The 24,870-nt window shown below is 34.8% G+C and overlaps 1 protein-coding gene across 8 annotated transcripts in view; it reads right to left on the bottom strand.

Moving 5' to 3' along the window:
* Positions 1–24,870, bottom strand: part of LOC145248037 (serine/threonine-protein kinase N2-like) — a 412,484-nt gene that overhangs the window by 151,754 nt on the left and 235,860 nt on the right. The window lies entirely within an intron of this gene.

Below are 24,870 nucleotides of genomic sequence, written 5' to 3'. Positions count from 1 at the left end.
CTAATACTAATATACAAGCTTAATATCTATTCATGTTGTACTAATATTATAGTATTATTAAAGAGTCACCATTAATCTAGGCCAAAAGCCACTTGAAAAGGAGTTTAATGAGATTGATGTTGGATGACGAAGAATATGAGGATTTAAAAGGATCAATGGAATTAACAAAATTTGATTGCTTATGGAAACGGATTATGACAAGCATTTGTTAACATGGAATTTGAAGATGACTGTTGTAATCTGGAAAGAATCAATCACATGGTAATGTGCTCCATAAATGAGAAGTTCTTAGTAGTTATATTCATGGAAATTCCGTTGGATACTAGGTACATGGAAGAAAAAAAAAGAAAAGGAAAATACTTTTTTTAATTGTGGTAATAAGATGAGTTTTTGCCGTGATTATCTTAAAAAGCAGGAACCAGAGATATAAGCTAAGTCATGGATGGAAATAACTATAGAGTAAAAAAAGACTAACAATGTCTCTTCTGTGAAAAGGGAGCTGTAGAGAACAAAAGAGATTTCCCCCACCACATTGCATAGTCGATTTTGTACTACATCAAAAAAAAAAAAAGTTTCAACAACACCTTCATAGATGTGGTCACAGTATTCCATCTTTAGATAATCTAACTTTTACATAGGTAGAAATTCGCATCAAGAACTCTGGTACTTTTAGAGTGGTAGAATGATTCAACCATTTTTTACAGTATCCTTAGCAACAGATTAGATGCAAATCTTCCATTTACATGCAGCTCTGTAGTGAGTTTATTTCGATTAGAATAAAACAAAGCTCTGAGAGTTGGTAATGAAAGAAGTTAAGCTTGGTTTTAAAGATGTTAAATAAAATATACCACTTCTTTCTCCATTGCACTACATGAAGAGAGGAAGAGAGTAAAATCTTGATCACCAATGCTCTTAGAGATGTTGCCATAAACAATTCTGTCTGTATGGATGAGAGCAAATGGCATCAATGCTTGAGAGAATCATTAATGAAGATCTGGAAGAGAGTTAAGCCCAGAATAACTCCATTAGCATTAATATTATGCACTTCAGACTTCTTATAGATCTATCAGAAAGATAAGATTTGATGATTGCGAAGGAATTGCCAAATATTCTATAGCTAGCAATTTTGTGAAACAAACAGACATCAAAAGCTTTTAATATATCAGAATCTATAGCCTAAAAAATAAAAACAAAGTCGTATCAAGTGATTCACTGATCCTATGTGATACAAGTTAGAACACACACGCAATAGCCATAAATTATGCATTTCTCAAGAGAAAGAATTTTTAATGAGATTTTGCAGCGTTTGCAATCACAGTGCTCAATATTACAGAGTTAAAGCTTTAACTATTAATAATGGAGATTTGGTATCTGTCTGAATCAAAAACAGATATTAATTGTATTATATATTGTTGTACTTATCCATCAATGCTCAATTCCGTGTTGGAAAGAGTATCTGTTGTTAAGAGAACATCCTTTCATGTATAACTTTCTCTGGGAGGAGGCATGAGTAAAGCATCAAGAAATTGTCGATCAGTTGTTCATTAGCCAATGCAACATTCCATTATATATTACTGACAAAAACATGCCCCCCTCCCCCACGGTCGGTCACATATTTTTACTAGTAATAATAATTATAATGTAGAAAAGTTCTGCTCATCTGAGTTCTCTCATACATAGTTGTATGCGTGTATAATTTCTAAACATGTAAACAATTTATAATTATCGTTTAACTTTGGTCAACATTTCTACTTAATGATTTGCCTCCTACATTAATGAGATTGTTGAAAAGAGGACAAAAACACTTATTATGCTTCCGTTCATTTTATTAAAGAAATAACAATGTCTATAAAATAAAAGAACTTATACTCTTAAAATGTGCACATTGCAATGAAAATATGATTTGCAAAGCATTACAGACCAACAGATAGAAATATAAGGTTACGAGGATAAATCTAACATTAATTCAATCTGTGCATTACGTCTATGAAAAATCATATCAGTAGTGACCTCCACCCCCAGAAAACAAAAAAAACAAACATCTTTTTTACATGCTGGCATGTATTGGACGACTTTAAGAAATTGACTTATCCCCTCCCTACCAACTGACCCTGCTACCTCAACTGTTCTACATTTACTAACCCAATAACTCATCCATCCTTTCAAAATACAGTGCAACAGCCGGACAGAGCCTCTCATAGAGATGCTTTGGTGTATTTATTACAAACCAAAATATTTTAAAGAAAGAAATGTTCTGGTTCATCTGATTAATTTCAAACATTGGTTAAAGAAGAGGATAACAAACGATATTTGAGTTGGTAAGTTTTTTAAGACAAACAAAAGTTTACATAAACAAACCCCTACCCAATTACACATTGTAAAGAGTACTTAAGGTGATGCTTATCACATAAGTAGAAAGTAAAGCAGGGGGTAGCAGTAGCTTCCATGGCATTCTGTAGCAGTGTTCAAGTGCTGGCTGTATAGAGATATAAGTATGTCAATGGGCTAGTCTTCTTGCCAGGCTATCAACTAAGAGAGCTACACACACACACACGCCCTCCCCTCCTATTTAAAGACAGTCTCCAACACAAACAAAATCTTCCATATAACAACAGACAAGTGAGGGGGAGGGGAGATTGCATTGCCGTTTGTAAAAAACCCCATGAGAAAATAGAAAAAAAACAAGTAGGCTAAGTAGAACACACAGTATCAACAAAGGGTAACTAACAGTAACTGAGTTCAATATTATGATTCACATGGTTTTTTTGTACATATGGAGTAGGAGGGGTTGGAAGTGTGGGTTATGACCTGCCGAACATGGAAGAACAATTCTGTTGATCTTCCAGAAAGGGTGGAAGGTGCAGGAGGTCGTTCAGCATAGATTTTGAGATTCATAGAGAAAAAAAAGAACAGTGCACATAGCACACACACGCACACACACACACACACGTAGGGAAAGAATTTGAATGCTTACTAGACACTGTCCTCCAGTGTCTAAGGTTTCTCTGTACAGGATTTTGTCAAGATAACCTGGCCCAAGGATACTTTCTATTTCTCTAAGTAAACCTTGATAAAATATCCAAACATAGTATTCAAAGCTCAAGATATCAGCATGGCTACTACATACTGACTTACATGAGGAATGGTAAATCTTCTACAAGTGATGTTGCCTCTAGTAACAGCATTAAGTTGGATACGCCACCAGACTAGACAAATTCTTGTCCTGAAATTCGATAAGATCAAGAAATCACAAAAAATAACAGTTAACTGGTCAATTAGCGAGAGGAAAATTAATGCTATTCACTTCCTTACTAACTCAATGTTTAATAAGTAAATGGAAAACTTTAATGGAACACTAGCTGGATGTCCGGCGTTGCCTGGTCGTACAATACGCTTGAACATGATATTTTATGTAGATTGTGTATGTATTATTATAGAATCTTTTTTTATTGAATTTGTGGCGATTTTAAATGGTACCTTCTTTTATCGTAAATTGAACTCATTAATAAGAAAAATTTTAAATAAAATAGTGAGGTACACCCAGGCTGGAACGGGATCATTTGATCTGTAGTCAAATGCTCTATAACTGAATTATATTTCCAGATGTCAATAATTCTGTTTCTTTTTTTAAGAAGAAATGATTTGCTGCGATTTTATTACCTTCCTTAGCCAGTGTAACGTAAAATATTCCCCAGTAAAAATTATTTTTATGTATAAGAAAGAAAGACTATTTTTAGGATCGGACTTTTTTCAATTCACGACAGCAAACCCTATAAAAAAGACTCGATACCCTTTCAGATAGAGCTTTATAAGAATAAATAATTAAAAAGATTTCATATTATCACTTTACTGCAGTTTTATGATAGATCAGATCTACAAATGAATTCAGATTTAAATCCAAGGATATACGCTTCTAAAGATTGGATCTACTATAAAATTGAAGTAAGTCTAAGATAAGCGCCTTTTAATTATTCATTATTCATAAATTGACAGTCACAAAAAACACTGATTATGTTCTTCATTAGGCCTCCTCTCAAGTTTTGAGAGACTTGAGATATACACAGGGTGGCTTGCATAAGTTTATAATGGAGCATGTGCTGCACAACCACCATCTACAATTATCCAAGACTGATAGAGACCAATGGTAAGAAGTTCAAGACTGGAAACAATGTCAAGATAAGCGGGGGGGGGGGGGGCTCATTTCAAAGTTTTCCTTCTTGTCCAAGGTATGAGATTCTGTTTACTATTTAATCCATAGCTAAATGGTGATGTGTAATCTTGACCAATCATATAAGTGGACATATTGCAGTAGTATCAATAGAATTAATTGAACACACAATTCGCACCTGTAACCATGACGCTACTTCATTTCGTTCATACATAATAATAAACAATAAAAATGATTAATCTTAACATGTCAATAGTTTCATGAATCACCCAATCATCAAAAGTGAATCGATAAAATTGTGAAAATTTTTATACACTTGAATACAAATAAAAATTTTCACAAGTTTATCGATGCACTTCTGCACTATAAAGATGCTTTTTAGATTATTTACTTTATACTAATGCTTAGTTTACGTGAGAAATTTCCTTTTTAATAAAAAAATTCAGGGGTAAAGCAATTTACAATGAACTCCTTCCTCCATGATATGAAGCTTATCTTTACTTAAGATAAAGTTATTTTCTGAAAGAAAGAAGAAAAAAAAAAGGTTCTATTAAGTGTTTTAGTTCTTAAATTCGACCATACCAGAATTAGCACTTTATGAACACTGGCATAAAAGAAAAACAATCTTGGCGCATAATCTAATCATAGCACAGTTTTAAAATTATTTTATTATTTTAATTTATATTCACTTTATTCATTTTAGAATTTTATCCCACTATTATTGATAACTATTATGCTGATTATGGTCTATAAAATGCCTAAAACCTATTAATATGCATGTTTATCATTGTGTGGACATATGGCCATTTTGAAAATCACCCAATCTTTTGTATAAAGAACAAGTAGATATTATTTCAAAAGAGCCAAACATCATTTTAAAGGTCTAATAAGACTATATAAACTATTGCAGTCAAGCCTGGGATTCAGTGATAAGACAGAGATTGGAAGGCAATAAAAAAATGAGAAAACTAATAGAAACACAGGGAAAGATTAGAAAAACTTTTAATGAAAGTAGAGTAAATTTAACGTTTTTTGTTTTGCTTTTCTTATGAGTTTCTAAACATTTCGAAGAAGAGCTTTGTAATGGTTCTTTGATGCTTAAATTATCATCACTAAACGTATAGAGTGAATGGACACATCTTATTTACATGACAGGAAAAATAGTTGAGAACAACACCGATCCCCTCCCTTTGCAGACCAACTTCTCCTCAAGAGAAGAAAGACAAATGAGCCAGTTCTAAATTGGCAACATAACAAGCAGCACATCCGTTTAACAAGGGTCATCAATTTCTTTGAATTATTATTTATATTTACGCATTTGATTTATTTTTTGTGCAGCAAATGCTAATATTTTTCGTATATAATTAACAATTATTTCTTAATTATGATCGGTCTAATTGTCACATAATACCAAAATATGTATTTATGATAAAAAAGGAAAAAAATAAAGAAAAAGTTTGATTTAATTTTAAACCGTGGGAGAGTGTATTTTATTATTTTGTTTTGACCTCTTGGCGTGAAAAAATATGTAGAGAAAGAAAGAAAACGAGAGAGATAGCGAATCTGCAAAGAAGAAGGCAAGCAAGCATTTAAAAGAGAAACAGAGGATACCTTGGTCAGCACGCATGCGTGAAAACATATGCACATGAAAAAAATGTAAAGAGAGAGAATCTATATAGAGAGGGAATACAGAAGGCAGCACGCATGCATAAAGATATGCACTGGGAAGAAAAACAAGAAAAAGAAGAAAAAAAGGACTGCTAGAGGCTGCTGGCAGACGACAGGCTAGGGGGAAAAGTTCTGCTAGGTATCAAAAGTTCTGCTATGTATCCAAGTGAGATGAACAAAGGATGTGAAAGAAGAAGAAATAGAGAGAATAAGAAGAAATAAACGAAAAATGTTTTGGCCAGCGACAATGTTGTTAGGGGATAAACAGTGAATTCCTATGTCCTGATATTGCAGCAAAGAAGAGTACAAATGAAGAGACGAAATTAATCAACGCAAACTTGCTGTGACACAGGATGGCGAAAATGAAATTGCAAAGAGAACGAATCAAATAAAAGGAGGCATAACAGACATCGAAGTTAAACCCCTATATATACATAAAAAGAAAGGAACTGTAAGTTTATCTCCCTTCCTTTCTCTTACGCACATGTACCGATGATCTGTTATTTTTGCTTTGTCTGATTAGTTTGTAAATAAACTTTGTTTCTAAATGTTAAAATTCGTGTTTGCTTTTCCATTTTCCTTCTCATTGTGTTTTCATCCGTCTACTTAACAATTCATGAATCTGGAAGAGTTTTCATCTTTCCCTGGTGTTTGTCATATATCAAACCTCAAGGGACCTTTTCTTCTATTCTTTCTTTTATTGTTACAAACCGTGCTTCTTCGTTCGTATCCTAACATAATAAAGACATATTGTAAAAGTGATGACCTTTTGATAAACATTTAACTGCTGAAGACGTAAATAACAATTAAAACATAGATCGTTTAGTTGAGAAGCAAAAAAAAAAAAAAAAAAAAAAAAAACTGCAGATTAAAAGAGACTCTGCTCATCAATCCCATTCATTTGTTTTGTAGGATTGAGTTATGCAGTAAAGATGGGGATAAAAGGCAGCTCCAAGATCTAAAATAATTCATCAAAAATTACATTTGGTTTCTTTAAGGGCACATCAATCTTTGTGAATCGTTTAATACTGAATTCTTTTGTTTTGTAATCTGCAGTATATGTAGATAGTTTTTTGGTAAACATTTTTTTATTTAAATCTTGTAAACAAATAATTTCTATTAATGGTTGCCTTATTCTTAAGTAAGTGATTACATTTTTGTGCCAAGTCTCACATTTTTATGAGACTGCAAGGATGTCATTTTGATTGTTTTCTTTAAAATATCCATGTCTATTACTATATAGATTTCTCCCTGGGCCAGAGTGAAGTTGGTGTACGACAAGTATCTGTAGTACATAAACGATTTTACTTTCACTTAAAGAGCATAGAAAAGCAGCCAATTTATGGGACATTAAAAAAAAAAAAAAAAAAAAAAAAAAAAGTTAAACAAATAGGTGATAAAAAAAAAATTAGTAAAACTTAGACATTACTACTTCTATACAATGGATCTATTTAACGAATTGGCAAACCAGTGCATACAAGTTTCAACAAAAAATATTGCACATGTTAGGTATCTGGATAATACTTGGTTTAACATCTCTAACAAGCAGGTATTATCAAAACAACAATAATAAAAAAAAAAAAAAACACAGAAAAAAACAACAAAATAAATAAAAAATTAAAAAAAACATGGGAGGAGCAAAAAAGAAAAGGAAGTGGAAATAATAATAAGTAATGGCAAATAAAACCAGAAAAAGAGATTTACATAGAAAAGAAGGTTTGTTCTTTTGAAATGCATTAAAAAAAAGCAGCCAGACTAGAGACAATGGGGAGGTGAGAGGTTGAAATAGCACAAGAATTATTCATACAACCCTTCCTTCATATAGGGGTAAACCACACCAAAGCTTGATAGAAAAAGCGAGTTGCAGCATTTAAAAAACATGAAAACTGATTACTGCACCATCTGTAGGTTAGTGGATAGAACAAGAATATGAAGATAATCGGTATGTGATATACGCCAATGCCATTCTCGCACTTTTTTTAAGAGACTAGTTTTGAAATTTATCTTGAGATTCACAGATATTAACATGCTGCAAGGCCAAGAAGACTTTACCATACTACAAACAATACCTTTCCTCTCAAAAGTGAGGAAGTCTATGTATGATATAAGAAACCATTGCCCCCCCCCCTTGCTATTTTATTTATGCTTTTTCTCCACTCCCTTCTCTCCCCATTAGTGTCAACTTCACTACTGACTGGCCTGCAACTGCCATCTTACAGGACCAAACATCATGGAAAATGTTTTCCACACATAAATTCAGTTTTTATAAAATTCACTGTTGGTATCAGTTACAGATGTCATATACTAAGATCCACTGTTTAACAATTGATTTAAGAAGTTAGATCATTATGTATATTTCCTCAAAACCGCTGGCCTTGTTGGAGAGGAAACTAAAACTTGCTATGGTTTGAAATGATCTGAAATAACAGCAAGAGGAGACTTGATTCCAAATATTTCTCCCCTGTTTTGGAAATAGAGTATGATTATGAATATCTTCAGTATCAAATAATCTTTATACACTATGAAATTTACTTTATGTATGAAACCCAAAGAGGGGAGATATAACATATGAGAAATATTTGAAATCAATTTTACCTCTTGCTGTTATTTCAGATCATTTGAAACCATAGCAGCAAGTTTTAGTCTTCCCTCCATCAAGATCAAAGGTTTTGGGAAATATCAGATATTTTGTAAATCATATGCAAAACTAAGAAAACAAATGACTATGATTGAAACATTTTATGGCTGTAAAAAAGTGCGAAAAATAGGCTCTGGATGATGGATGATCCCTTTAATGAGTGACTTTAAGAGCAAATGTCACAAAGCCCACTACATAATTTAGGTCATTAGCTTTCTAAGAAACCTTTATTTGTTAAATTCTGATCAATAGTCGCTGAGATTTGGAACTTATAAAATTGCCAAAAAAGGTGATATATATATATATATATATATATATATTGTGACGTCAGAGCAAAGCGAACATTCAATCTCTCTACTTACTCTCTATATATATATCTCGCTATCTCTCTCTCTTCCTAAGACCTAATCAACCAGATAACCCCCTCTCTCTGTAAATGATGTGGCGTGGCAGTCACTTGGCTGAGGGAAGTGGGACAGAGGTTGGGTGTGAATATCGCCGTAACGAGCGGAAATACGTCGTCATGGCAACCAGACAGCGAACATTTGTGGCGGGAAAAGCGGACCACGAGGGATTTGAAAATAAGAAATAAACAGTTGGCGAAAAGAAGCGATACAGCCCGGTGTACAAACATTATCTCCGAGAATCGAACCTCATCGAAGATTGAGATTTGAATCAATTGAATTGCGGATTATTATTCAAATACAATCGTATTGTCGATTGAACTCACATATATTCTTCTTTGGAACTAAGATTCGAGGAAGAGATAGACTTTCGCCATCTCAACTTTTTTCTTGGATATTGTGTTTGCGAACTTATGATCCGTGTTTACCCTAATGGACAAAACAGCTAAGTTTGGCCTATCTCATGCCAATATCTTTTCTTATCCACAAACTTTTATACATATTGTACTGTAATTGCATGTCGCATACATCTGGCAAACATCCCCAAAAATATGTCTATCTCACTCATTCTTTTTATCGGAGCTTTTTTCTTCCTCTTTGTATATAAAAGTCTTCCTTGAATTTTAAACTTTGATTGAGTGTTTGTTTCGTCATTCTTTGCTCTGTTGTTCCATTCCCCTTAATGATATGTTTCGCTGGTTAATTCGACATCCGACGATTAACCGAAGATAATTATGAGATATTGGATATAAAATAAAATAAATTTTTGTGTCTCGATCTAATTGCCGATCAATTCGGTCATCCATTAACCGGGTCGTGACATAATTTGGGGGCTCAGTCCGGGATTCTCATTACTTTTTATCTTTATCCGAAATCTGTCAGTTGGGGAGACGAGCAGAAGTAGAAATGTCTACAGTAGAGGAATTCTTAAGAAACCCATCGGCGGAGCAGTTATTAAAATTGAAGAAGGACGATGCATTCCTAATAGGACAACAGCTCCAATTAGAGTTCAGATGATCTATGAGGAAAGCTCATCTTCATAAGATAATTGCAGAACACATGGTCGACAACGATGTATTCGAGGACGAGATACTGGACAAATTACAGGTAGAACCTCAAGAAGTCACATCAGCACAAATCGAGCTCGAGAGGGCAAAAATAATGGCCAGAGCAGAGATAGAAAAAGCACGAATAGAGCAGGAAACCAGGAAATTAGAACTGGAACTCCGAGAAAGAAATTTTGGATCAGGCAATAAAGAATTTGACTTAGCGAAGCAAGTCAGGCTAGTACCAAAATTCAAAGACGAGGTTGATGAATATTTCCAGCACTTTGAGAAAACAGCGATCAATCTGGAATGGCCGAATCACACGTGGACGATGCTATTACAAACCGTTATAAGCGGCAAGGCGCAAAAAGCCTACGCGTCGTTGACGATCGAGGAATGTGCAAACTACGAGACGGTAAAAAGGGCGATAATGGCGGCATACCAGCTATTACCAGAAGTATACCGGCAAAAGTTTCGAAACTATCGAAAAAACGAAACTCAGTCCTATACGGAATTCCTTAGACAGAAGGAAACATACTTCGACCGATGGAGCGCATCTGAGGGAGCGGAGGGAGACTACGAAAAGCTGAAACAATTAATTCTCATCAAAGAATGTAAAAAGGGCTTGAGTGACCAACTGCGGCTTTATGTAGAGGAGAGGAGAGTGGGAACGGCACGTGAATTAGCTACTTTAGCAGATGAACATGCCCTGACACATAAGACGGTCAAAGCAAAGCACAGCTACGCGGGAATACCAACCATGCGAGGAAAAAGCCACTATACACCAATCGAGAGTGTGCCAGCAAGAAACCATCCTCCGATAAAAGGCAGAGAAAGGCAGGAGATAACTTGCTTCCATTGTGGAAAGATCGGCCATATAGCCAGGAATTGTAGAAATCAATTCAGTCGGGAAGAGAAATGTCAAACCACACCCCAGGGGATAGTGTTGCGAAAAGAAATAGAGGACGGCTATAAACCATTCATAGCCAGGGGACTAGTGTCACAGAAGAACGATAGGGGGAACACCTCGAAAGTTAAAATACTGAGAGACACAGGAGCATCACAGTCCCTGTTGCTAAGAAGGCGACTCCCCAAAGGAAGACGATCCGATACGGGTGAACATGTCGAAATTAAAGGCATAGGCGGAAAAATCACGAAAGTCCCAATCCATCAAATAAACCTCGAGTCGAAATGGATCTCGAAAACGATAAAAATAGGGGTAGTCGAAACTCTACCGATCGAGGATGTGGATATGCTTTTAGGAAACGACTTAGCTGGATCCAGAGTAATGGCTACGGGTATACCAGAACAGAGGGAGGTCAGAAAATGGGCGCCAAAAGCGAACCCAAATCAGAAAAAGGCGGGAGTGGTGACGCGCGCACAAACTCGAACACGTAGCAGAGAGGAGGAGGTGGAGGAGGAAAAACATAGGCAGCCAGAGGAGATGGCGCGAGAATCAGGAGAAAATTGAACAACTGGGCATCGAAGCGATTCGAGCGAGTGCATATCACCCTGAATCCCAAGGGGCGCTCGAGCGATTCCACTCCACATTGAAAAGCATGCTTCGAGCATACTGCATGGAGAGTCAAAAAGAATGGGATGAAGGACTACCTTTCGTTATGTTTGCAGCGAGAGAAGCTACCCAAGAGTCACTCAGATATAGCCCATTCGAGCTGATATACGGACACTCAGTCAGGGGACCATTAAAACTAATAAAAGAAAAATGGCTGGTGGACACTTCAAGACAACCGAATTTGCCGGAATACGTACTGAAGATGAGAAAACGGATAAGGGAAGCAAACGACTTGGCTAGGAAACATTTGGAGCACACCCAAACCAAAATGAAATTAAGATATGACAAAAAGACGATCCAACGGGAATTTGAAGTGGGGGACAAAGTACTACTTCTATTTCCAATGAATACCCATCCACTCAAATCCAAGTTCCAAGGACCTTATAAGGTTATAAGGAAGGTCAGTGACCTAAACTATATCATTGGAACACCGGATAGAAGGAAAACTCGAAAATGCCACATAAATATGCTGAGTCATATCATAGCAGAAATGAATAAATGGCAAAAATAGCCGCATGCGAACCAGAGTTGAGTGAGAGCGAAACATGTGATAGTCATGATTATTATGACGTGCTCCAAGAAAAATCACCTAAACTTCAGAATTCTGCAATCTTGGAAAAGCTGGGGGAGAAATTGGATCACTTGGGCACAACAGAATGGGAGGAGTTATCGAAGCTCATCGAAAGTTTCAGATGCTTATTCGGAGACGTGCCTAGCAAATCGAAAATAGCAGTACATGAAATCGATGTAGGAGATGCAAAGCCCATCAAGCAACATCCTTACCGGATGAATCTGAATAAAGCTAAGCTGATGAAAGCCAAGACGGATTATATACTACAGCATAATCTTATAGAACCCAGCTATAGTGCTTGGGCATCTCCATGCATTCTCGTAGACAAGCCAGACAGATCGAAGCGATTCTGCACCGATTACAGAAAGGTGAATCGAGTAACGGCTACAGATGCTTATCCCATACCCAGAATGGATGACGGTATAGATCGAATAGGAAATGCCAAGTATCTAACGAAATGTGACTTACTTAAAGGATATTGGGCGGTACCTCTATCCAAGGCGGCCAAAGCAATATCAGCCTTTGTTACGCCGGAAGGCAGTTTCCAATATCGCGTCATGCCCTTTGGACTTAAAAACTCCCAGGCAACATTCGTCCGAATGATGGATAAATGTTTGAGAGGCGTAAAGGGCGTGGATACCTATATAGACGACATCGTGATCTATAGCGATACATGGGAGGCCCATATGGACACAATAAGAGAAGTCTTTCACAGGTTACAGCAGGCCAATCTAACGATTAACCTAAAAGTGAATTTGGAAAAGCCACATTGCAATATTTAGGACATACACTGGGATATGGAAAAATATCACCCCAGGAGGCTAAGATTAGCAAAATCATGAATTACCCTGAACCGAAGAACGTAAAGGATATCAGATTCTTAGGCCTAGCAGGGTATTACAGAAGGTTCTGCCCGAACTTCTCCGATCTTGCTAACCCATTAACCGAATTACTTAAGAAAAGAACAAAATTCTTGTGGACAGACGAAAGCAGAGAAGCCTTCTCTAACATAAAGAGGAAGCTAAGTACTGGACCAGTGCTGCAAGCACCGAATTTCAACAAACCCTTTTCTCTAGCTACTGACGCTAGCGATAATGGCTTAGGATCAGAGCTTTTACAAGAGGATGACGATGGAGAATTACATCCGGTCAGTTATCACTCCAGAAAATTTAATATTCACCAGCAGAAATATTCAACGATCGAGAAAGAAGCGTTAGCTCTAATCGACAGTTTGAAGCACTTTGAAATCTATCTAACATCGTCAGCGGACTCTACAGTCGTATACACGGACCATGATCCATTGCAATTTCTGCATCGCATGAAGAACAATAACAGAAGATTGTTGTCGTGGTGTCTCTTAGCCGAAGAATTTAATTTGAAAATACGGTACATCGCAGGCCAAAAGAACATAGTGGCAGATGCATTATCCCGCCTATAAATAAGTCGTACTATATCCGAAAACGTCATTTAAGAAAAAATAAGTTTTCGGCCTTTTAAGGGGGGTGGGGATGTGACGTCAGAGCAAAGCGAACATTCAATCTCTCTACTTACTCTCTATATATATATCTCGCTATCTCTCTCTCTTCCTAAGACCTAATCAACCAGATAACCCCCTCTCTCTGTAAATGATGTGGCGTGGCAGTCACTTGGCTGAGGGAAGTGGGGACAGAGGTTGGGTGTGAATATCGCCGTAACGAGCGGAAATACGTCGTCATGGCAACCAGACAGCGAACATTTGTGGCGGGAAAAGCGGACCACGAGGGATTTGAAAATAAGAAATAAACAGTTGGCGAAAAGAAGCGATACAGCCCGGTGTACAAACATTATCTCCGAGAATCGAACCTCATCGAAGATTGAGATTTGAATCAATTGAATTGCGGATTATTATTCAAATACAATCGTATTGTCGATTGAACTCACATATATTCTTCTTTGGAACTAAGATTCGAGGAAGAGATAGACTTTCGCCATCTCAACTTTTTTCTTGGATATTGTGTTTGCGAACTTGTGATCCGTGTTTACCCTAATGGACAAAACAGCTAAGTTTGGCCTATCTCATGCCAATATCTTTTCTTATCCACAAACTTTTATACATATTGTACTGTAATTGCATGTCGCATACATCTGGCAAACATCCCCAAAAATATGTCTATCTCACTCATTCTTTTTATCGGAGCTTTTTTCTTCCTCTTTGTATATAAAAGTCTTCCTTGAATTTTAAACTTTGATTGAGTGTTTGTTTCGTCATTCTTTGCTCTGTTGTTCCATTCCCCTCAATGATATGTTTCGCTGGTTGATCCGACATCCGACGATTAACCGAAGATAATTATGAGACATTGGATATAAAATAAAATAAATTTTTGTGTCTCGATCTGATTGCCGATCAATTCGGTCATCCATTAACCGGGTTGTGACAATATATATATTCGTAGCCAAATTGAATATTGAAATGCGCATATCTTTGGTTCTATGGAATAAAACATGAAAATTTGCAGTCTTTTTGAAGATTATAATACTATTCAATGGTTAAAATTTTATGACAATTGATAAAAAAAAAAAAAAAACTATATTTTCAAACCAATAAAATATGCCAAAATTTGTCTACATTTGTATATATAGTGTCCTGGCAGACAGCTTCAGTTTTGCTGCTTTGGTTATCTTCTCTGTGGCCTTGCCAGGCCACTAATATAACACAACACTTATGATGGCTGACTATGGTTGTCCACTTGTTTGGCATAAACATATTTTTCATTAGATCATATAACTAATTTATTAACGGACTGCTATCCTCATCTTCATAGTTGTTATTTCACCACATTTTGCCCAATTCATCCTCTGGCCTCCTCAGGTGATTAACCACAACGGGATAGGAATGCTGAATCTCGTAACTGTATCTCTAGTAATTACTGCCTTCCATAGTTGTTGTTGTCTGATGAGTTGGTCGAAACGTGGTGAAACAACAACAATTATGACGATGAAGATAACAGCCCACAAATAAATAAATACACAAATTACTCATCTTAAAAGGATTCCAATAATAAAATATATAACATCATGTAATGTTTGAAATTAGCCACATTGATGGGAGCATTCAAAATTTGAGTTAAAAGTCAATTTTGTTCTGCAGTTCAAATCATGCAACTGGTTTGAACAGATGCAGATATATATATATATATATATATATATATATATATATATATATATCATCTCTTCTTAGAAAGTACTTATAACATATCCTTAATATTATCTTTTGTTGGGATGTTCCGTTGATTTTTTTTTTTTCTCTCAAAAGGCTAATACCTTCATGAAGAAAATATTTTATATATAATTTATTTACTAGATATCCATTTCTATAGCTATGAGTTGCTTCTCACAAGGAATCTAAACTGCATTATGTATTTGGACCTGGTCATATGTGCACCTAGGCTAACATTTTAGTAGCAACTGAAATCCAACATAAAATTTTTCCTATGTCACATCAACTTTTCATATGGGGCCAGCTGATCCTATCAATCATACCATGTAAACCATTGAACATGATAATTATATCTATACTTGTACTTGACTACAAAAGTATACTCCTATCAAGTGATACGCCACACTGAAAGGAGCATAATACACTCAAGCGAAAATGATTATCCAGTGCAGTTCAGTTGGATACTTATTTAAATAATTATATTTTAGAAAAACTGAAAATTATACTATAACTTTCAGTATAGTCAGAATCTGTTGATAGAAATATGCTGTTTTCTCAAATTTCAAGCACGGATACCCTAAATCATCATAGTTGAACTTTTCAATCTTCTCTTCCATTTGTTCCAATAATCGTCTTTGACCCTCTACTCTTCCACACCCACCAGATAGGAGCAAAACGGCCTGCCAGTAACAGATGTCAATCTTATTTATCTGTAGATTTCATTATTCTGATTGGCTAACAATGAAGTACCACAATTTTAATGCAAATTAGCTTAGTACTTCCATTATAATGAAAAAAATGATTAACAGTGCCATCTATAAGTAATAAACCCATCTTTTCCAATCTATCAATTAGTCAAGAGAGCATAACTCTTGGTGGAATATTAATCAACATACAGCTTAATCTTTAAGAGAGTTTATTGCTCTTGGGCCACCTTTCACGCTGGCATTTCTTCACCAATCATGAGTGCATACACTGTAGAGATGGATCATAGCTTTTATTCAGTTAAGAGGAGGCAAATCTCAGAAACAATGTTTTGGGCTGCTACAATGAAACTAGAGACCAAACTGAATGGAAACGACACACATGTTGTATCGAATGTCTAAGTAATTAGAAATCTTTCTCAAACTGGGAATTCTGACATCAGATAACAAATCAATAAATGAGACCATTTTGAACATTAGTATTGATCGGACTGCTTAGGAGGAGGTGTGGGAGTGCCGATTCTTTACTCGGCTCTGTTAAATTTACTACAAGGACAAATAACATCTACGTATAGATTCTGTGGTTGGCTTTGGTCTTGTTAGTGTGATTGAATTAATAAAATCAAAAAGAATAATGAATTCTTAAGATTAAAGTAGAAAATATATTTTATTGGCAGGACAAATGTACCGGCGTTGCCCGGTGGAAATATGCCCCCACCCCATCTATAAAAAAACAAAAAACAAAAAAAAACTATGGCTGTTAGTGGGAGCCACTGCCGGCCCAGTAAAATAGCAGGCACTGGCGCCTGTGGTCAAAAGAAATGTAGCATGCTGAAGTAGAAACGTTAGTATCTGTAAACTCATTCTTAACATGGGGATTTGATTATGTGCTGTGATCATTCTGTGCTTTCACCTTACGTGTCAAATAAAACTAGGGTAGTGTGGCCTATTAGATAGCACTTGTTACCGTCCGACTGTAATTCATAATGAAAAAACAAATGAACTAAAAATTGATTATAACCCAGTGCATTTATTAATAAGAAACAACCAGATGATTCCTGAAGCCTTTAAATTTTTCCTTTTAACTTTGTCATAATTTTAAGATTATAAAAGAAATTTAAGGTAGTATTTTTAATGACTGTAATAGTTGGTGATCAATTTTTTATGATAATGTTCTAATAAATGGAACACACACTTTTTTTGACACATCAGTTGTTAATGCTGCCCCTAGCCATTAAATGTTTCCCTTTTCTGTTGGTAGAGTGTAAACAATTTTTTCCAAGGTATTTTGGTAATGTGAAAGCCAAGAATGTAATCTATGATAGAAATTTGCAAAAAATTGAAAAAGAAAAATCTAAATGCTAATGGCAACCTTAACAACAGGAGTGGCCAAAAAGTGGGTGTTCACTGTTGTAGAACGTTATGATTCAAAATTCAAGCCTGTAAGTGCTGAAATCGCCTGAAAAATTTACGAATAAGTGAAAAATAAAAAAAAGTAAATGATCTGGGCAGCATTCTTCAGTTCACCAATTCTTTTGTTTTTTAAATTATTTTGCAATCTGAAAGTTACGCGTATTTTAAAAGTTCTAAAAGGGTAAACATGTCCAATAGCTGATCCTAATTTGGTTGCCAGACTCTAAATACTTGAAGCCAAATCTATAAAGAAAAAGAAAAAAAAGGCCAAATTGATAACTATAGCCAGATTTTCAGACACAAAAAAGCCAAATTGAAAAAGTAAAGAGTGCAAGAATAAATTTATGTATTTTACGTCGTTATTGTTATTTTTTGTGTGCTTGTGTAGATTAGTGATGTTTTAAATCTACACATTTAATATATATTAATATATTGAAGAGTTTAGCTTCCAAATACGAGGGGTTTGCAATAAGTAATGCCCTTGACCCACTTCCAGTTGTCTGATCTAGCTGAAATTTTGCATGTGCAATGATTTATATCTCTACAGGTAATGTGGCAAATTACAGCTCTGAACTAATTGTGGTTTCTGTTTTACAGGTGTTTGAACCGAGTCAGGTGTGAAATGGAGCCTGTTGAATGTCAAGCAGTGACCCAGTTTTTGTATTTGAAAGGACGCACACCACAGGAGACTTTTGATGAAATGAAAGAAACTTATGGTGATAATGCCCCATCATATGACCTTGTAAAACACTGGCATCGTGAATTCAAACATGGTCGGAAGTCTGTGGAAACAGCTCCCAGATCTGGTCGTCCCCCTTCTGCCATTGACGAGGCATCTGTCCATCAAGTTGAGGTTGCCATTTTGGAAGATTGGCGCATTACTGTTCGCCAAATAGCCCAAGATATCAAGATTAGTACAGGATCTGTGGAAACTACCATTCATGACCATTTGCATAAAATAAGGTGTCTGCCAGATGGATTCCGAGGTTGCTCACACCATTCCAGAAGCAAGAACGCATTGAGTGCTCAAGGATGAATTTGGAGATGTGCCAAGAAGATGAGTCAAAGTTTTTCAAAAGACTGATTACACAGGATGAAACCTGGGTCCATCACTATGATCCAGAGACCAAAGGCCAGTCAGTAGAAGCACTTGGACTCACCACCTCCAAAGAAGGCAAGGGTGCAGCCCTCCGCTGACAAGGTCATGCTCAGTCTTCTCAGACCAGGACGGAGTAGTGATGACAGATTTCCTGGCAAAGGGTACCACAATTACAGGAGCCTATTATGCTTCACTTTTGAGGAAATTAAGGGAAGCTATTAAAATCAAGAGGCGGGGCAAAATCAGCAAAGGTACCCTCCTCCTGCAGGACAACGCTCCGGTCAGAAGTCAGAAGCACGGGTATGTGGTTATGAAATCCTCCCTACTCTCCTGACCTTGCACCTTCTGACTTTCACCTCTTCCTAGCCATGAAGTTATTTTTGAAAGGAAAGTGTTTCCCAGATGACAGCCTTGATTTCTGAAGTCACGTCATGGTTGGAGGACCAGCCTGGGGTGTTCTACAAAAACGGTCTCCAGAGCTGCATCAAATGATGGGAGAAATGCATAACTGTGTGGTTCCTATGTAGAGAAAGACTAATAACTGTGCCAAGTTTCGTTGCTCTACTGCTATGGGAAGTGGGTCAGGGGCATTACTTATTGCACACCACTCGTAATCGCGTCTTTTTTATTAAGATTTGTTTAAAAAAAGAAAAAAAAAGAAAACATGAAATTTTATTAAAAGAAATATGTTGTGGAAATAAAATTGTTTGCAAAAAATAAGTTCATTTATTTCGTTCAATAAATTTCCATATTTTTCGAGCATAATTTTAAAAATGCAAATATTTTGGAGCTAACCTCTTTAATTTAGTCTAGAGTTAACATCCTCAGTAGAGCGATATTTTCTATATAACATTAATAAACCTTTATTATTTATGTTCAAGGTTCAAAAAAAGTTAGATCGGTTGTTTCTCACTGCATTTCACATTCACCCCTATTTGGCATTTTCAGGTAATCTGTAAACAAATAACGCACGTATAATTGTCGCTGACAAATAGTCTTGCCATAAACCAAACAACGTGCATTGTTTAGCTGGCCGTCGGAAAGCATAACGTTATTACATAAAAACTATTTGTCCACGACAATTTTACATACAACATTCATTATCATAATACTGGAAAACCTATAAATGTTAACTTGCATGGAAAAGATAAAATAACAAATAAACTTCCATATTTTTTTTTGTTTTCCTATGCATTAAATGAATGATGGCGTGCAAAATGTCTCATATTGACGCCATATTTTAATGTTGGTATATATATATATATATATATATATATATATATAGCGTTTATAAAGCAGAGAACTGAATTACGGAATATGAGAATTTTCAGAGCTCAGTACATTAGAATGGATGAACTATGGCGAGAGAGCTTTTATTATTTATGAATCAAAAAAATTATGTTAGGTCTATGTGTGTATGAGCCAGTTACGGTCGGTGTAATCATAGAATCTGTGAAATGTGTAGAATTTGTCCCAATGACAACTGGTAGCAGTGGTAGGACTAAATATTTAGAGAGAAAAATAGTGATTCCTTCCTATAAAGATGTTGCGATTGTAATGGTTTTGCTCATAGGATGCAATGTAGTATTTTATTATCAAGACTGAATGTGTCTAAAATGGTGTTCGAAAGCTACATAAGATAGTGGCTAGCCTAGATGTATTGAATTTGTATGTGGCATCTGTTGTCGCAAACCTACAATACTTTGGAATTTCTCGAGTCATTCTGTTATATATGAAGATAAAGTATTACTCTCAGTTGTTACATAAAAGTTTTTAGTGAATGAAATCATTCATCGACTAAGTGTCCTTTAAAGGATAATCACAGTTTCTTTAAAAATGTTTGTATGTGTTAATTTTTAGAGGAATGTTCTTTGTAAGTGAGAGATATAATTATTTGAAATATCATTTAGAAGTTGATAAGTTCAATAATATATAGTTGTCATAGTTGGTAGAGTGGAATATTTTTTTTTATATATATTTTTTTCTAATTTGTGGAAGTATCTAAATTCATGTGAACTTAATTTCATTACTTGAAATGCACTGCGCATGCCATAGCAAATCAAATATGAAATAAGTACAACAATCGCAAGTTAAGGAAACTATGAAGATGGCATGATTACCAAAATTCTATTTCTAGAAATTATATTAATGGGAGATACTAAATGCTCTGATTGACCAAGCATAATCACATGGGGGTGGGGCATATTTGAAATAATCAGTTAAATTAATCGGTTAGTGTTTAGCAATGGTGATGTACAGGAATCTATCTATAGCTTTTCTCTCCATGATAGGTAATGGTAAGTTCCTATGAATTTAATGCAACTGACCACCCAGTTGAAAACATTCATTGACAGAATAAAATATATTCTGTTAATGTTTCCTTCCATTTATCCCCAAACAGTTTCCAACCATGACTAATGAAATCCAAGATAATTTTGCAATCACGTTTAGTCCAAATAAAACCATTACATAGCAACATAGGGGAATTCAAAAATTAGTTTTCTTCTTATCTTAAAATAATTCCATAAAAATAACTTTGGCACATAAAGATTGATGTTCTTCAAAGCCATCCATCAATTTGACAGGAATCCAAGGATTATGGTTTTTATAGTATAATAATGAATCCTTCGAATTAAGAGGAATTCAGGTTTGGTGTTAGATCTAAGGTTTCCAGCAAGTCAGTTTCTTGCTGCCAAAATTATCCCCTTTATAGAGAATCAACAAGGGATATAGAAGAGATTAGATATCTCAGTCAGAAATGACTTTAGTAATTTATACTTTCATCTTCAGCAAATACAAACAGCTAAATTAAGACTGTATTTGGCCTTACAAGAGATTAGCTGAATAGATAAATTGTTTTGATAACTAATAGAAAACAAGTTATAAGAAATAATATGAAAAAAATGTCCATTGTCTCTAAATATTTACAGGTTCCGGTTCAATTAACTTAGCATAATTATGATTTGTTTTCATTAAATAGAATTAATTTCAAACTTCTTAAAAATGATTTATTGTTCATAAAACTGGCAGTAATTTATTAGAAAAAATACCAGAAATTTACAACTACCAGCATTTTATTAATTAAAGAATGTATTAATCTAAAAAGATATGTTTATTAAATCATCCCCTTTAATACCACATAAGAAAAATATAAGTAATAAAACCTAATTCAAATTATTCTTTTAACTTTATATCTTTCTTTTGATTATTATGTTATCAAAACAAAATTTGAAGAGCATTATAATAAAACTTCAATTTAATTTTTTGTATTTATTCATATTCTTTTTTAGAAGGTTTATAAGGAGCAAAAAAAATATACTTCAGGGTTAAATACTAGCCAGTAATAATTGTTAGATGACACATAAAACAGGAATTCTTTTCTGTCAGAAACATCGATCATGGAATGTGAGACCTAAAAGACAACATAAGGAAAGAAAGAGTTGCACGTCTGCTGAAAGTCAACCCAAAATTCACTTTCTATTCTTTGTATAATTTAATGTTTTTTTTTTTAAATATTTTTTGTCCTAACATAATTTAGAGGATCAGTTGCTTGATAATATTTTAGTTTGAAATGACATTTTATCAATCACAAATTCTGAAAATGCCAAGGCTGCTGGAAAAGTGGTGGATTATTATTATTATTATTATTCTACCGCTCCAGTAGATATCTCACTGCTGATACAATTTTCTGCCTGTATAAGAGCCAAATATGTCCAACGATGGAGTATTGTTGCCACATCTGAGCAGAGCTGCTAGAAACAACTTATCCTGCCTTGACAGAGTTCAAAATAGACTTTGTAGCCTAGTGGGGAGGATGTCCTTTTTTCTTCCCTACAATCTCTTTCCCACAGGAGAGGTGTTGTGAGCCTGTCTAAGCTCCAATCTATAGTCCCCCTTGGTCTGACTTTCACAACACTCATCTCGCTCAAACCACTATCAATAATTTCTCCCACCTAAACGTAGATTCCATGGACAAAGCTTCTTTCTTAAAAATGCAAGCCTGTGGAACTCTGTTCCATTTTCCTGCTTTCCAACTGACTACAATATGGACAATATGGCTGTCTTCAAGTCCAACGTGAACAAGTTCTTGATGATCTATCCCCTTAAGTAATCCAATTTACCCAATTCCCACTACTAGTGATTACGACATTTTCCCATTGTCTACTGTACACTCATTAACCCTTATCCTCGAGTGGCCCCCGAGCCTTGATAATTTGTGACTCCTTTGTGTACACAAAAAAAAATTTTAATTGATAAATGTGTAAATTGAATTGTTATTTTTTAAAAAAAGCCTTTCCTAATATTATAACAGAATTTATGCCAAATTATGCTGTGAATTTTTTTGTTTTACTGCATGCATATGAACACATTAGGGTTATTTGATACCAAGATAATATAATACAAATTGTAAATAATTTACTGAACATCATTAACTTATTTGATTAAAAAAAAAAAAAAAAAATATATAGGAGTTCATACATTTGTCAAATCATGTCAGCACATAAATTCTATCAGATTTAGAGATTTGCCAAATGCATACTTTATCCTCGTGCCAATTAGGTCATTGGCAGCACCATTATGCAAAATAAGTGTTCAGTTTCCTTCTATTAGTTTGGAAAATTTGTATAGAAATTATGTCAATATAAATATGAATTATATTAAAATTTTATATTTATGAAAAGAGTGAGGAACAACTTTTATGAAAATTAAGAAATGGCTATCAAGAACATCTTTAATTCCAATTTAAATTATCACAGCAATAACAAATCCATTCTATGTGAAGCTATACAAAATTTATGAGTGTACCATTAGTTATTAATACTACTAAGATAAAATTTCTATCGAAAGAAAGTTCTATTAATCCTTACCTCAAAATTGAGGCTGTATTTAGCCATACAAAAGATCAGTTGGTATAATCAGGTTAACACATTAGATCACCAAAGTGATACTGAGCCTGGTTAGTATCAGATTTGTAATCACTTGGAAATATCAGGTATGTGAGAGGGCGGCAACTGCTAAAACTAACGTTATTAAAATTATCGCATCTGATCAGGGTACACATGCGATTGGAGACTGCTTGTGAATTTGATATTCTTTTGAAATGTTCTCTGAAGGAGAAAGATAGCTAAGTCTTCCCAGGATGTGTGCCATACCAAGACAAGATTATGGTTGGTTATATAGTCTTATCAAATCTGTTTTTCTTTCAGAGATAAACAATCAATATTTTAGTATGGAAAACCATTTTAGAAATTACTGCACCAAAGGATTTATATGCTTTGCATGAAAAAAGTTTTTTTAAATCAACCTAAACATTTAAAAAGCAAGAACATATTGAAACTGACAAAGAAAACTGCAAGATTAAAGTTCATGCTATTAAAAAAAAAAAAAGAAAAAGAAAAAAAAAGACAAATAACTTTTTTAAACCAAGATCCTGGAATTAAAATGTTTGCCAAAATTTGAAATAAAGTTCCATAAGTGCATTCTTTTTTTTCTTTTTTTTTTTGTCTTATCTTATGAGATTGCATGGATCCACATTAATGCCATGTTGAAATTTAATCTATCAGAAGTTTTGGTAGACTCTTCAAACTTTTATACTTGTAAAAAAAAAAAAAAAAAAAAAAATATATAATATAAGAGCTGTTTTAATCATACAAAAGCAGCAGCAAGTTTTCTTGCGGAAGATCTGATTTCTAATTCTTTGAATTCTTTTTTGGAAAGTTCATTTGAATCATCTAGACAGGCAGCTGGTAGGAAGGAGGGAGAAAAACCTGGAATAATTAACTGAATAAGGAGATCAACCTACCAAATGAGAGGCAATGTGTGTTGCAAAAATGTACAACAACCAATCATATTTTACCTTGCATTCAGATATTTTCTGTGCATTTTAAATTGAACATTTTTATGTTAAGTCATTTCTTGACATGCAAAAAAGGATCGTTTTTTAATGATCTCTTCACAATTGAAGTGGTAAACATATCTCTAATAAATTCAGTTGCTTTTCCGCAGATGCAGATGGCAGTGCTAGACACAGAAGAATCCAGAACCATCGTTATTGCAGGTTTCTTTCTTATTATTTTATCCGTTTGATAATCTAATCTACTTTACTATATCACTCGGAGTAGTGGTGGGGGGTGGGGGCAGATGGATTCATACAGACTTTGCCAAAAGTTATACAATAACCCAAACATCCATAGCAAGCAAAAACGGTCCTCTCGTGACAATGACCGATTCTACGCATGCATCAGATGACGTTGTGACCTGATTTACTTTAAATAGTTGAAAAACCGAACAAATTTCGTGAACGTCGCCTTAGCTCAGTTGGTTAAGGCCTTGGTTCATTATGTAAACGTTTTGGGTTCGAATCGTGGTGTGAGATGTTTTTTTTTTTTT

The sequence above is a fragment of the Euprymna scolopes genome, chromosome 26, assembly GCF_053919585.1.
Source record: "Euprymna scolopes isolate OS-2025 chromosome 26, ASM5391958v1, whole genome shotgun sequence".
Classification (NCBI taxonomy): domain Eukaryota; kingdom Metazoa; phylum Mollusca; class Cephalopoda; order Sepiida; family Sepiolidae; genus Euprymna; species Euprymna scolopes.
This window is presented reverse-complemented; position numbering and strand designations above follow the sequence as displayed.